The 13,987-nt window shown below is 40.8% G+C and overlaps 1 protein-coding gene across 7 annotated transcripts in view; it reads right to left on the bottom strand.

Annotated features, from left to right (window-relative positions):
* GALNT9 (polypeptide N-acetylgalactosaminyltransferase 9) overlaps positions 1-13,987 on the bottom strand; it is a 375,903-nt gene that overhangs the window by 21,863 nt on the left and 340,053 nt on the right. The window contains exon 1 of one of the 7 annotated variants that reach the window (XM_021412965.1): positions 10,717-10,931. The exons of the other annotated variants lie outside the window; for them this stretch is intronic. The gene's annotated coding sequence lies outside the window, so the exon portion shown is untranslated. Of the gene's footprint in view, positions 1-10,716; positions 10,932-13,987 lie in introns of those variants that run through there. 7 annotated transcript variants of the gene reach the window in all.

Below are 13,987 nucleotides of genomic sequence, written 5' to 3'. Positions count from 1 at the left end.
CACTGGCCACAGGAGTTTGCACTTGATAAATGCAAAACGCCAGAAAACACGCTGCTCATAAATTTGGACTGGCATATGCTGAGGGTTCCCAGTGCAAAGGGGAAGTGCTATGAAAAAGAAAGGAATTAATTGATGCTCATGATGAGAAGGGCAGATGAGCAGTATGCTTCAGTATACTGCTATTCGCCCACCCCATCCCAGCAGAGAGCTTTTTAATACACAGCTTGTTTTTCTTTCTCTTGATATGGTTAATGACCTTGTAATTTTTATTTATATATTTTGGTACCAAGGGCAAATACATTATCTGAACGACAGATTTATTACCTTCAAATGCCTATGCCCATGCAAACCTGAAAAGGAAAGGGTACTAAACTGTATCATTAAAGAATATACTTGAGCTCATCTGCAAATTCAACACAAATAGTTATTTACCAGTGATAAATTCTCCCCAGAAGAAATCCACAGGGAATTCAGACACCTAGCTTTGAAGAAAGCAGGGCAGAAAATAAAAGCAAAAAAAAAAAACAGAGGAAGAAGAGAAGCCAGCAGCAGCCTCAGGCCAGCTAACACTGATGCTGTCAGCCCGGTGCTCAGCAGTCAGCACAGATCTGCACCGTGGTGTGACCGCCCCATCTGCGGTCGTCCAAATTGCTTTACATTTACATTCCATCAGCAATTTCCCTCCCCTCTCAGCCCCATTTCGCTCTTTAAGGTGACAAAATGCGTTGCAGAGAGAAGAGGAATGAAACAGCCTCTGTCAAAGGAGACAGCTAGGAAATATCCAAGGAAATTTTGCTTCCTATGAAGATGCTAATTCACCTTGGATGACTTGTTCTTTTTCTGAGAATGTGCAACTCTTAACACAAGTGGGAGATGTTTCCCTGGATAAGGATGACATTCCTAATCCCTGCACAGCACCTGGGATGGGGAGGCAGTTAGATCCCTGGGCAGCAGCAGGCCACACACCACCAGGCCACTCTTTATCCACGTGCCGGGTAAGGCGGATGCAGGCTGCAAAGTTGCTGTGCTGCAGCTGATAAGCAGCAAGAACAGAGAAGCAAACAGGCTGCTTTGTGTGCTGCTCAGCTCAGTGCAGCTGGCACAGCCCAGGGACTTGGCTTTGCCTCCGTGAGCATCACACTGCGCAGTGTTTTAAGACATGATCAAGTAATTCCAAGAGACACTCAATTTATTTGCTAATTGTAGATAATTTCTAATTTCAGCATTGGTCTTTAGGCTGCTATAAACAAAATTGATAGCAATATAAATGTTACCATAGCTGTGTTACCTTAGCATTTTTACTGCTAATTATCTCAATCAACTTTTCTATAAACAGACATATTAAGTATTAAGAAGAACAAGTACTCACATCAGGGATAAATTACACATGGAATGATAATGTTTGTGGTTTGTGCTACAATGATTTACTCATGCTAATTATTAGCTATTCCCATACACCTGAGAGATGGCTGCCCTACAATGTAACTATGATGTTATACTGATATATATTTTTATTGTATGTAATATATTTGTATTGTATAATAATAAAGCAGTCAGTTAGACATTGTATTCTATTTGTTATAGAAAAACCGAGAAATAGAATGTCTTGTTTACTGTGGCCTAAAGCTGTGCATTACTGAAGTTCTCTGAAGGCAGCTAAGGTACATGACTTTAAGGGGCTGCAAATCCCTACGCTCCCATGGCTGAATTGCTGCCAGACAAGAAGGATCTTGGTTGTACAGACTGTTAGCGTACAACTCACAGCTGTGTTGTAGCAGCTCTGTGTTTTATCCTTTTCCAAGAGCCCATGGCACCTCCAGCAGTGCTTTGCTGAAAGGAAAAATCACTTGTTGGCATCTTCCAGCGGTAAGAAAGCAGTTAGAATTGGCTTTGCCATCTGCACGTGGCAGCAAGGTCCCCTCGGTTCTCCTTCGCCCAGCAGAGCATGTTACCCGGCCTTTCTGCAGTGGTTTCTGCCGGAGGCGGTGCTTCAGAGGTGGATGTTCAGCACATCCTTGAGCTAGAACTGGACTCTGATGTTTTACAGAAGAAGTGCTGAACTCCACCTGAGCAGCGCTCCCCAGGAGTAACCTCTCAGATTTCAGACTTTCTTTTCCGCACGAAGCCAACAGATGAGATGGAAAGAGATTTTAAAACAGCTTAGATATCCATATCCATGTTTCATAATATCCCAGCGTGGGAATTCTTACAAGACAGGGATCTCAGGTTTTCTTCCATTTTCAATGTGAAGCCTGTCAAAGACGGATGTCTTCCAGACCTCACACGCACCCCCACGACTGGACTGGAAAAGATTTTCATATCATTAAAGAATTTTCAAAGCTTTCAGAAATCTGCTGACCTAAACTGCCAAGAATTACATAAATGTTTTTCACTGGTAGAAACACAGGCACTTTCTCATCCCTAGCCCCCTTCCGCTCCCCCTCAAATCCCAAAATGTTCTGCTAAATTGAACCCGTGATGATTCTGAGAGGTTCTATTCTGTGTTAAAAGCTTGTTTAATATAAACATATTTCAAACTGAAAGGTCAGTTTAAATGCAAACCCCCGCATTTTCATTGCAAAAACAGCAAAACCCAACATTTTGACAACATTAAAAAAATGTATTTGCTCTGATTTAGAAATTTTGTCAAAATGCGGCCTTTTCCACGGGAGCATTTTCATTTTAATTTATCAGCAGTAAATGGCCCAAAAATCTGCCCATTACATTTGAAGGAGGCCAGCGGGCTCTCAGCCCTTAGCGCACAAATGGCCTGGAGATACAGATGCCTTAAACCATTGCTACAGATGAGGAGATCTGACAGTGTTTACATTGCGGTTCCTCAAGTCTGAGCACTTTCTGGCAACATCTGCAACACCTGAAGGGCAGGAGATGCGCAATGCAGGCAGTACAGTCCGAACAGGTACAGCTTCTTAAACATCACCATGTAAAATAAAATCCATCTGTACACACAGTTACAGGAAAACGTCTGCCCTGTCGAAGTCAGAGAAACCTCTTAACATTAAAAACACGCATAGGAAGATGATGTTGTTATGTTGGCCTCTCTCTGGTCAGCCATGTACCAACGAGGTCTAAATCAGAAAGCACTCTTCAAATTAAATGTGAGTCGTGCCAATAAGGTCTTTGTTCACCCAACGTGCAGGAGCCCTCCAGTTATCCTCCAGTCCTTAACGGATGCATCAACTCTTCTAATGCACACTCTAGTAACAAAAAATTAGCATGAATATAGCACACTTATGGTTCTTGCATCTCTGTTATTGACAATTTACATAGCTTGCTGAAAATTGATATTTCAGAGTAATTTATAGCCTGACATTTTCTTTTTTCTAATGGGGTTTTATGGCTATTCTTTCCTCTATGTATTCTCAGTGCTGACTAGAGTGTCACATTTAATCAGATGTGCTAGATAAAGTGCTCTTTCTCTGCTTTTCAGCCCGCACTGGAAGCTATCTGAGACTAGGAAGCTGTCATAATCAAACAGCTCATATGGAAAAATTAATCATATGCTCTCATGTTGTTCATTGACAGCATTTTTATGATCAGCGTTAAAAACATCCATAATTATGGTTTAAAAAAGTTCCAGCTCTTGGATCTCAAAATAGTCTGTGCTATTTAATGGGGCACTTTGCACAGAGCAAAAAGTCTTTCCATGCTGGGACAGAACAGTTTACATCAGAAAGACTTTTGGCTGCCAAAAACAGATCTAAAAAAGGAAGAAATCACATCTCAAGATTCACAGATTATATGTTTCATTAAAGATTACAGGATAAATATCTGACCGATGCTTGCACATTGAAGGACCCAAATGGGTCCTCCCTTGCTTGACTGATCGCAGCACTCTCTATCACAACCTCTGACTTCATGATTTCCACTCCTCCTAACAGTGGTTTATAGATAATCTGCTAGCGGTGGATATACAGGGAGCGAGACAAAATCTCATGCACAAAAGCTATTTCTGTCCCCAGAATAGTCTTATCACATAGATGTGTAAATACCTAGTCCCTGCTGCTCTTGCTGCCTTGTGGAGCTGGGAGCACACAGCAGCATTTGCAGACTGCTGATTTTGGAGGGCTGAATTCCATGCGGGGCACTCATGTTTTTTCCTGGCTCATGCAGTTTCCACTGCATAAACTTAACTTGGAGCACAGTTATGGAGGATAAAGTGGATGCAGTCATATAACTTCAGTGTGTTTGGCATCAGCATTATCTAATTACTGCTATTATTATTTTGGTTGCCCCAAAATACTTGGAATCTGGCTGCTTTTTCTGAAACTTATTTTCAGGGACATGTTAATCTCCTTGCAGAGTGACCTACTGTGAGCTTTCATGGCAGATTCAAAACGGAACTTTTTTTCATAGGAAAGTCAAAAATTCATTTCATAGATATTTGACTAACGTTTACAGTCTGTTAGAATTGGTTGGGCTTTGACCTCTTTGTTTTATTCCCTCTGGGTTCTCTAATATTTGCAGATGAGTCTCTTTTTGAGAAAAAGGCAGTAGGACCGTAATGATCTTGCAATGAGACATTCAACTGATGAGCATTTAAAAAATCTCTCTGGTGGCTCTTCAAGGAGCAGATTTTGAGGGTGTCCTTGAAATATTTCTTAGAGGTGACGCAGGCCCTCATGCCAGCTAAGATCCCAGGTGTGACAACACCGAGGAGTTAAAACCCTTCCGCTAACCCTCTTACAGAAGAGAAACAGATGAGTGTGAAGAAATTGAAACATGTTTCAGAGAAACTCAAGCTCAGCGACTGCTAACTTGCTGCAAAGATAAATTTTGGGTGTAAAGAATGAAGTCTGATAATTTAACGTGCTAGCTGCAATGGGAGTGAGAAGATAGGATTTAAAATTGTATTAAAATGTCCCATTATACTTTAAGCACTAATCCGATCTTCATAAATCCATATTTTGCACAATTTTGCAAAGGATATTGCACCTTTGACACAGGCCTGTCTGGGGAAGAAGCTGATGCTTTTCTGTGTACGATTCCCTCCTGTAAAACGCTACAGACTCTCAGCACCACCTTGGTGATGGCGGATGGAAATGGCAAAAAGCCTTCGGAGGAACGAGAGCGGGCTGGCGGTGGGTAGACAGATCACGAGCTGTGCTGCATAGGCCATGCCTGGGGTACAGACTTCAAATAAGCATTAACCGGGACATAAAGACTAAAACAACATCCCGAATGGGGGAGATGATCTGTTACTGCCACTTAGGGAGCAGAATGTTGCGAGGTGGCAACTTAACTGCTTCCTGCTGCAAAGCAGGCAGCCTCGCAGGCCTGGGGACCGGGGAACGCTGGTGTGCTGTGTTGCCATCAGTAGGTACAGCTGTTTTTCTGCCACCAAGCTTGTTGACATAATCGCATATGAATGACATTAAGGTCTGACAGGAGCGGAAGCACTGAGGGAAGGAAACGGGGGAAAGGACGGTCTATCCAAGGGCAAGTTTTTAATTTTCACAGACCTCTTTTCCTTAGCAAACGGATGAAAGTTGGCACGTCAAAGTGCTCCAGGAGATGTTAACAGTCCCTATCACATAACTAACAGGCACAGGAGATTGCTTTGAGATATACCCTTAAGCTGCACAGACTAGTGATAACTACTCAGCTTTCTCTGAATGCTCCCCAGCTCTGAAAGAGGCTGCAGATGTCTTCTGGTGTAATACCAGATAATGTCATTTTCTGCAGCCCCAAACATTTTTCCTTGCAAAAAGCAAATGCAGTTTGGTATCTCTAGTTTAGTTTGGTAATTGTCTCAGCCAGATGCTCCTCACAATATATTCTTTCAGAATACACTTGATGAAAATAATTTTCTGCATTTTTACAAATTTTCTCAACTTTTTTCCCAAATCAATAGAACCACTGTCAATCATTTCTACATTTCTGTCAGTGCAGACACTGTTTGTACAGTAACTGTTAAAATCCAGCAAATTGGCCTCAGAAAAACACAATCCCCTGGGATTCATGAAACGGCATTAAAGACCAGCCCATCCTCCTTGTTCCTCACATCTCATTCATGTGATTGCTTTAGGTTGCTCCTTCTCATTTATCCCAAAAGACCACAGAGAAAAATCTCCCTCTAAATTGAAGTCTCAGCAAAGGATAAAGGCATACATTAAGCTTACACCAGAAAATCTGCAGCTGAGCTCCTGCAGCATTTAAATTCTTAAGGAAATACCTGTTCTGGCACACTCCGAGCTTTACCAACCTGCAGCCCAAACAACAAGCAACACTGACTAGTCAATTCAGAAGCCTTTCAAGAAGGAAGAACCAGTGCACAACACAGTCTGAAGTCCGGCACTCATGTGGACACTGCCTAAAAGAGGCTCAAGACAACATCAGCTGAGCATGACATTGATTTCAAATTTAAACTTTTTCAACTCAGAAAGAACAAAAGAGAAAAAAATTATATCCCAATTCTGGAGTCAACCATATCAGGGCGCATGGCAGCTGAATTCAGAACCACACAGTAGTGGTCATGGCACTGGAAGTCACCTGCTCCAACCCCCCAGCTCAAGCAAGGTTACCTAGAGCAGGCTGCCCGGACCACATCCAGACAGTTTGGAATATCTGCAAGGGTGGAGACTCCACAACCTCTGTGGGCAATCTCTCATCATTCTGATTTCAATTAACTTTCTTCAGAATGGCAAATGGAACAGTTTCCACATTATTTAGGACGCCTAGGCTAGTCCATCTGGGAGATAAACTACTTTTAACCTTGCAGTAAGGGCAGATAGCAAGCACGTTTCTCAAAGGTGACACAGACATTAGCCAAAAACTAGGCAGAGCCTCTACTAACATCTCACTTCAGTCATTACCTAAGCTAACTCAGGATGAAAGCAAAAGGCAAGAGTTCAACTTTTCATTTATTTTTAAATGAAAGGCAATTCTCAGTGTTCTTGTGTAATATCATTAGTTCTCATTTTCATTCTTTTGCTAAAGGAATAATACTTACTGTACATTGAACCTCCAGTAAAAAGCCTGAGAAATGATAACATGCTTTCTGGCACTTCAGCTGAGACCACAGGGAGGAAGAAACGACAAAGTAGAATTTATTGATGCTTCCATTAGAATAAAGTCATTCTTGAATAAAGAAAATATTTAAACAGACTGCCTAATGAAGTGATCACAAAGGGTCCTTTCAAAGGAGCCTAAGTGGAGTCATCCTCATTTGTTTTCTTTTTCCACAACAGCCCCTTAAACGATCTTTGCATATTGTCTGCACTAAATCCTGCAGGGTTGCTATTTTATTTTAAAGAAAAAAGCTTTTAGGCTGCAAGGGATTCATTCAGCAAGAGCTATTATGCTTATTGTGACTCTGCTGCAGAGCCAAGGGATTTACTATATGCTCATTAGATCTTGCTTTGTTCCAAAACAATTTTTTACAATGCAAATTTCAGCAGGCCGATCTACTCAGAATAATACATTCAAACAAAGGCTATTACAAGTAAAAGCTTTCTCTAATGCATAGACACTACAAACTCAGATTAATTACTAATATTTTAGACCACAAAGTCATCTGGGTTGTCAGTCTGAATACGGCTTTGAAAGCAGTTATGAGAAGCCACAGAGATTCGGTGTTCCTAATAGGCACAAAGAAATGCTGTGGCCAGTCACAGAGCTCAGAGGCCACATTATGAAGCCATCACAGATGAGGCACACTTGCCAGCTGGCCTCCTGGTGGCTAGCATACACAATGGTTGATTTGTTCAAGCGCTGGCTCCTGAAGTGGAGAAGCCTTGCCAGCAGAGGTGCTCATTCACCAGGACGTACGATGGAAGCTACCGGAGATGAGAGGTGTGAGTTCTCCATCAGCTCTGCTCCGTAACCGTCTCCAGAGAAGTGCCAAGGAAAAAAGAGCAAGGAAAGCGTGACAAACATCACTCGAAAAAATGGCAGAATGGAGCGGAAGCAACTCCCTGAGTTCTGACACTGGATTTTCAGTGCTCAGGGAGCCGTGCCAGTTTCTGTCTCTTGGGAACACTCTTTAAATTCAAGTTTGTCAGATGTGACCTGAAGAGTTATTGATGGTGCAGGGTGCACTCTTGTTTTTCAAAGCATTAATTCTATCTTGTTCCTCCTCTATGACCTTCCCAAGGGAGCAGTTGTAGGAACACAGAACGATGAATATTATCATCTAGGAGATATACCTGATAGTCATTCTTAATAGTTCTATAAATCTCACTAAGTCTTAGTACTTCAAGTGCACAGCAGAGATAATACAGCCGTAAGGAATAGCACGAACCCATCTCTCATAAGTACAGAAAACAGCCAGCCCAGTGGCACTACATTAAAGCATTCTCTCTTTTACTCTGATTAGCAGAACTCAAGATGGAGGTAGAATTTTTTTTTTCTTTTTTACCAAAAACCGATCTCTAGGAGGATAATTAATAAAAAAAGAGGTGAGCAATGAAAAAAAAAAAAGCAGCAACAGTAGACAAATCATTATAGACATTCCAGGCATCCTTTCCCATCTTCCCATCCTAAATCAACTCAGCAAGCTGAACATGTAACATATATTAAAAAAACAAATGCACAAATCATCACCTGCATATAATGGACAAGTTCATCTGCTGGGAATAGGCACCTGCTCACCAAACCAATACATGATTATTGAATTCAGATGATATCATCTTTCATACAGTAAATGCCAAATTCTTATTAGACATAAAATGCAGATGTGAGCATGACCTTCACTAGGAATGCCTATTTACTTCAGCCGACAAACCCATGATTAAGATTCTCTTCCCAGGAAAAACATAAAGCTCCCTGTGCTATAAGAAGGCGCAGGAAGAGAGTTGCCCCCAAACAACTGGAATAGGCTAACTAGTGAGGAGGAAGTAAGAGCTCATCTAAGTCAAACACTGACAGACCTCTCTGAAGTTTGAAAGCCATGCTTCTGCATTAAACTCCCTCCCACCTGGGCCCAGCTACCCTTGGCAGCTGCTGGAGTTGCGAGAACTCCACAAACAAAAATACCAAAAAGCACGTGACGGTTACAACGTGCTTTGAACCCGTCTTTCTGACCAAAGGACAGTGAAGGTCTGGGACAATTTTTGGGTACCTTGGAGGAAAGGCACAAAGGAAAGAAGAGGAACATTAGTAGAAGCACTGTTATGTCCTACTCATTCATTCTGCTTGTATGCTTTATTGCTGCTATTAATGAACAGATAATAACATCGATCACAGGCTGTGGAAGTGACTGACAAACTGAGCTATTTCATCTGAACAGGATGCTTCATACATTGCCTAAGGAGCTGGTAAAGGAACGAGACGTGGGTAAAAGGCAAAAGAAAAAGGCTGTTTGTGAATCTGACAGGCAATTCCTAAAGAATACCCAAATCCTGGGACTGCAAAGGACCTTTCTAGACTCGATGCCTCTCCAGGGAAATTTGAAGTGAGGTGCATCTCCAGTCAAAGCTTTGTATTGGCTCATCTCATTTCAATTCTTCCAGACTAGTTATTCCCAGTCACAAAGATTTAGACTAAGGCTTGTTCGGCTGACATTTTTTTTTGTTGTTTGGAAGATTTCTCATTTCTGGATTTCATTTTTTGTTTTCATTTTTTGTTTTCTCGCATAATGAAACCAACAGAAATAGATTGATTGTGACTTGTAAGAGTTAGCTAGGTGTGCTTTATTACCTTAAACTAAACAGGACACATTCCATCTAGCAGGAGAATGTGAAAATTCACATTTGGCAGTATTCTCCCCAAGAGCTAAAAATGTCATCACAATCAAGCACTGTAAATATTGGCTTCAGCTTATTGGGAAGATAGCATCCTATATTATTAAAGTTTTGAGCAGATAAGGGATGTTCTTTGTTTGCAAGAGATTTCTAAAAGTTAAATATATAGAGATACAGATATGGTTTCAATAAAGTGCTGGGCAACTCAAAACATGGAAAAAATTCATTTCAGATCAAGCAAAATATTTTATTTCAACATCAGAAAATATCTATTTTTGAGAACACAATTTAAAAAAAAAATAAATGAATTCTCTTTTCGCAATGAATGACCTTAGATATAAAATATCCTTCGCTAAATGTGCATTCTCTTGTCCAAAAAAAATTGTTTGGAAAATTACTGTCCTGTTATAGGCTCAAAGAACATGACATGATTACTAAGAAAACACCGATGTTTATCTTTTGGCTATAAAGCTTCCACAATTGAGTCATTTATCACAACTCTTCACTCCTGGCTGGGAACTTACATTCCAATCTTCTGATCGGAGCAGATTTCTAAAAAACCTTCAGTTAGAGACAGTCTCAAAAATAAATGATGCAGAAGAAAGCCCAATACTTTGGAACAAGTCCACATTCTCCACTCTGGACTCATTATTTCTTGCTTAGCCAAAGAGAAAGGTAATCTACAGCTAAAAGAATTTCACCTAAACTAATCTCCTGTTCTTCATCCTGGTATCAGACTGCCTCGTGCTGGGCCATATGGTGACATTTATCACACTGGGCATCAACAGAAGTTCTGTTCTGATCCTTGGAGACAACTGTAAGGCACAGCTCAGGAGAGGTTAGAAATGTTTCATGTCGTCATTCCTTGCTTTTATGCAAGGACTTTCATCCTGACACCTGAAAGTGATTTGCACACTCCCACTGTGAGCAGTGAGAAAAGCATCCCAATTTAGCACACCAGGAAATGAAAAGAGATGTTCTTTGTGCCACCTCTTGATGACTCTGTACTTACCCAAATCCAGTGCCTCTTTGACTTCCTTGGTATGGAAAAGATTAGAGGAATTTGGACATCTTGCAGTTAATGATCTACAGCAGTTTATGTTTCCAGACAGCTGATAAAGTTTTACTCCAAAATGTGCACTTAACTACCACAAAATAAAAACAACTCCTCTGTTGTTCCAGTAATTTTTATTTCTGGAGAATGGTAGCAGTCATTAAATAGTACTCTGCTTCATTACATTTTGAATTTCCAAGAACTGAAGGGACAGTACCACAGGTTTCAGTAATTCCTTCATGGCACAGCTGATGCGTTTTACCCCACTGGGTCACAAGTGCTCTTCATTTACTGAGCTCTGGGTTTTATCCAACTATTTGTTTGCAGGGCATTTGTTGGAAAATATTTGGGCTGCCAAAGAAATAAGGAAGAGCTTTTCCTACCCTTCTTTTTCAAGCTAAAGACAGTTTGCTGTTAAAAAGCTTTTCTGGTAAAATAAGATAGATGATGAAAAACAATTACATGGGCTGCATTGCTTTGCCTATCATCTACAAGAAAATTTGAAAAAAATATAGCTCTACATCATTTTTATGAAGGCACGGCTCTGGACTTTCAGTTCATTTAATTTTGCCCTGGAGCATCTTTGCTGTGAGCAACATGGAATACAATCCACTTGTCTGTCCTAATGCCTCTGAATAATCTCTTTCCATCTTCTCTCAGAGCCAGGCTGTCACAAGCTGGGTAATACCTTCACGAAGATGAAATAAGACAAATGCAATAAACACAGCTGAGGCCCTCAGGGATTTCTTCGCTTGCTCTAACTACGGTGTCCAGTGTATCAAAATGCTGCCTTCTTGCCCTGTGTCAATGTTTACATGCTCTGCTGCTCCTACTTTGTGCATTTTCAGAGGAATTCCAGTCTTATCATCTGCTCTGTCAGGTGATGGCAACAACTATTTCTTTTTTCCCATTTCTCCTGTCACTGCCACCTTCTGCCAACCAACAGTGGTCACAGCCTCTGCTCTACAACTGAATTATGCTGAGCAATTCCATTATTATCTGAAGGACACTGTGCTCAGAACAAAGGGTGATGAGAGTACCCCGCATCATTACAGAGGAAAGGGCTTTGTGGCTGCCTGTGCCACATCGCTGAGGCACAGCTGTGGGTTACATGGTGCGATCTGGCTGGGCAGGGGGGGGACCCTGACACACTCAGACTGTTGCTCTTCCTCACCTGTAGGGGCTCTCCAGTGTTAACAGGAGTTAAAAACACCTTTTAACTCTGAGTCAAATAAGTAAGTGTGCTTCTGAAAACATCCATGCGAAGACCTACTGAAGAACCTGTTATCTTTCCTATTTATGCAATTTTCATAACAGGACTGTACATCACACTTATCTCATTAGCAGCTATCACCTTGGGCAGTACTTACAAAGTGGGTGGATTTTCCCTGTTCTGGTTACCTAGGAAGTCTTGCTGCCTCTAATTTTCTTTGAATCTCATGAATTGCCACTGCATTCTTTATAGCTACAGTAGGTTGGAATGTAATGCTCTACACCAAGATTATAACCAATGTAACAATTTAATACCTAGTAAACTTTATGAAGAAAGTGGCACACTTCTAAGTAGTGCCTCTTGGTAATGAAGTCGGGCCAAAGATGCCTGAGGTAGAAAAACTCTGTGTCCGTGCGAAGCTGCCTACGGTACATGCAGGTTCTTAGGGTGGTCATCAGCAGCCTCACAAAACCAGCCAGCACTCTCTGCTTGGCCAGCCAGATTTGGCAAGGCTGTAGCAGTGCATCCACCAATGAATTATTAACCCTCTTCACAATGGACATAACACAATGAACTAAAGTGAAGAGGCAAGCAGAGCCTCTTGGCTAGTTGACGGGTTTGTGTTGGATGAACTTTCCAAACTGGTTTTCATCATAACAGTGAGGCTAGAAAAAGCACAGAAAATCTCTCACCTTTGGATTTCATCTTAACTGAAAATACTGGAACCCATCCCCAAGATGAAATCAGCATTCTTAAAAAAACTTCAGTTTGGAGAACTGTGTCCTCCTTTCACTCCCATGAGCAGCCTGCAGCAGACCTCATCAAGCAGTCATTATGCACTCAAACTAGAAGAGTAAGGAAGAATGATTTATGTGAATGAAAAGAGGATGGGTCACAATAGCAGCAATGACTTTGCAGGGTTATTTCTCACATCTGAAAGCCTGGTACCCGAGCCACAAGTGAATTATACAAATCTTTTGTGCAAGTAAAATTTTCCATTATGCTCTTAGTCTGATGCGCTTTAACAATTTGTTTCTTTTCACAAAACCATAAGGAATGTTTCCAATAGAACTTCAAGAGTCAGAGTGGGTGAAAGGCTTCCTTGCCTGTGAAAATGCCCATGCTTCAACTGTCAGTGCCTCTCTACACATAAAGCTGCCTAAGTGCTTAACACTCCCCTTTTGATGCTTTGTAGGAAGCATGCCCTAAATCCATCATCGGCATACAGTCAATATCCTCTATTACCTTTGCTTTTTTACTCAGATAGCTTTCATACAACAAAAGACTTAATTGTACTTTCAGCTTAGCTGCTGTAAATTTACAATAAAGTAATTGACTTGAGTGAAGTTAGTCTGAAACTATATGAGCCTAAAGGCAGAGTGATGGATCTCTGTAATCATCTCCTACTTAATCAAAACACAATTCAACCTAACTGTGATTACACGATTTCAAATGAGGAGGAAGCCTTCATCTTTTGTTTTGATAAATTTTGAGTCCTTTCCATACTCGGAGATGGTGTTTAATCAGTGAAGGGCATTCTGAATCTGACCCAGGGACAAAAATAAAAAAAAATAATCAAAGCAACAGCACTTAATAAACCGATATCTTATGAACAAACTTGGCTGAAGTGTTGAGCTTAGCAAAAGTAGGCTAAGTTAGCAAAAGTTGAACTCATCAACTAAAGCAAAATACCCTGTCTTGTTGCACTTCTCTGATATTTCACAACTTGTGCAAGTCACCACACAAGAAACAGTTTTGAAAAGAATTTACAATCGTTTTGTATTCAGAATAAATTCCCTTGCTGAAATGACATTAAACTGCTGACAAAATATACAAAGGAAAGTTGGTTTCATATATTCATGACTTAGACTGTGTCAAAAGCATTGCAAACATTAATATCAAACCATGACTACTTTTAATAGAAACTATGAAAGAAGTCTAAATAAAACATGTTTTCTAAAGCAAGAAGCTGAAAAAACATGTCTCAGAATGATAAAGAGACTGCAGAAAATCCAG

Source organism: Numida meleagris, chromosome 14, assembly GCF_002078875.1.
Source record: "Numida meleagris isolate 19003 breed g44 Domestic line chromosome 14, NumMel1.0, whole genome shotgun sequence".
NCBI lineage: Eukaryota > Metazoa > Chordata > Aves > Galliformes > Numididae > Numida > Numida meleagris.
The sequence above is the reverse complement of the archived record's forward strand: the minus strand, read 5'-3'. Positions and strand labels throughout refer to the sequence as shown.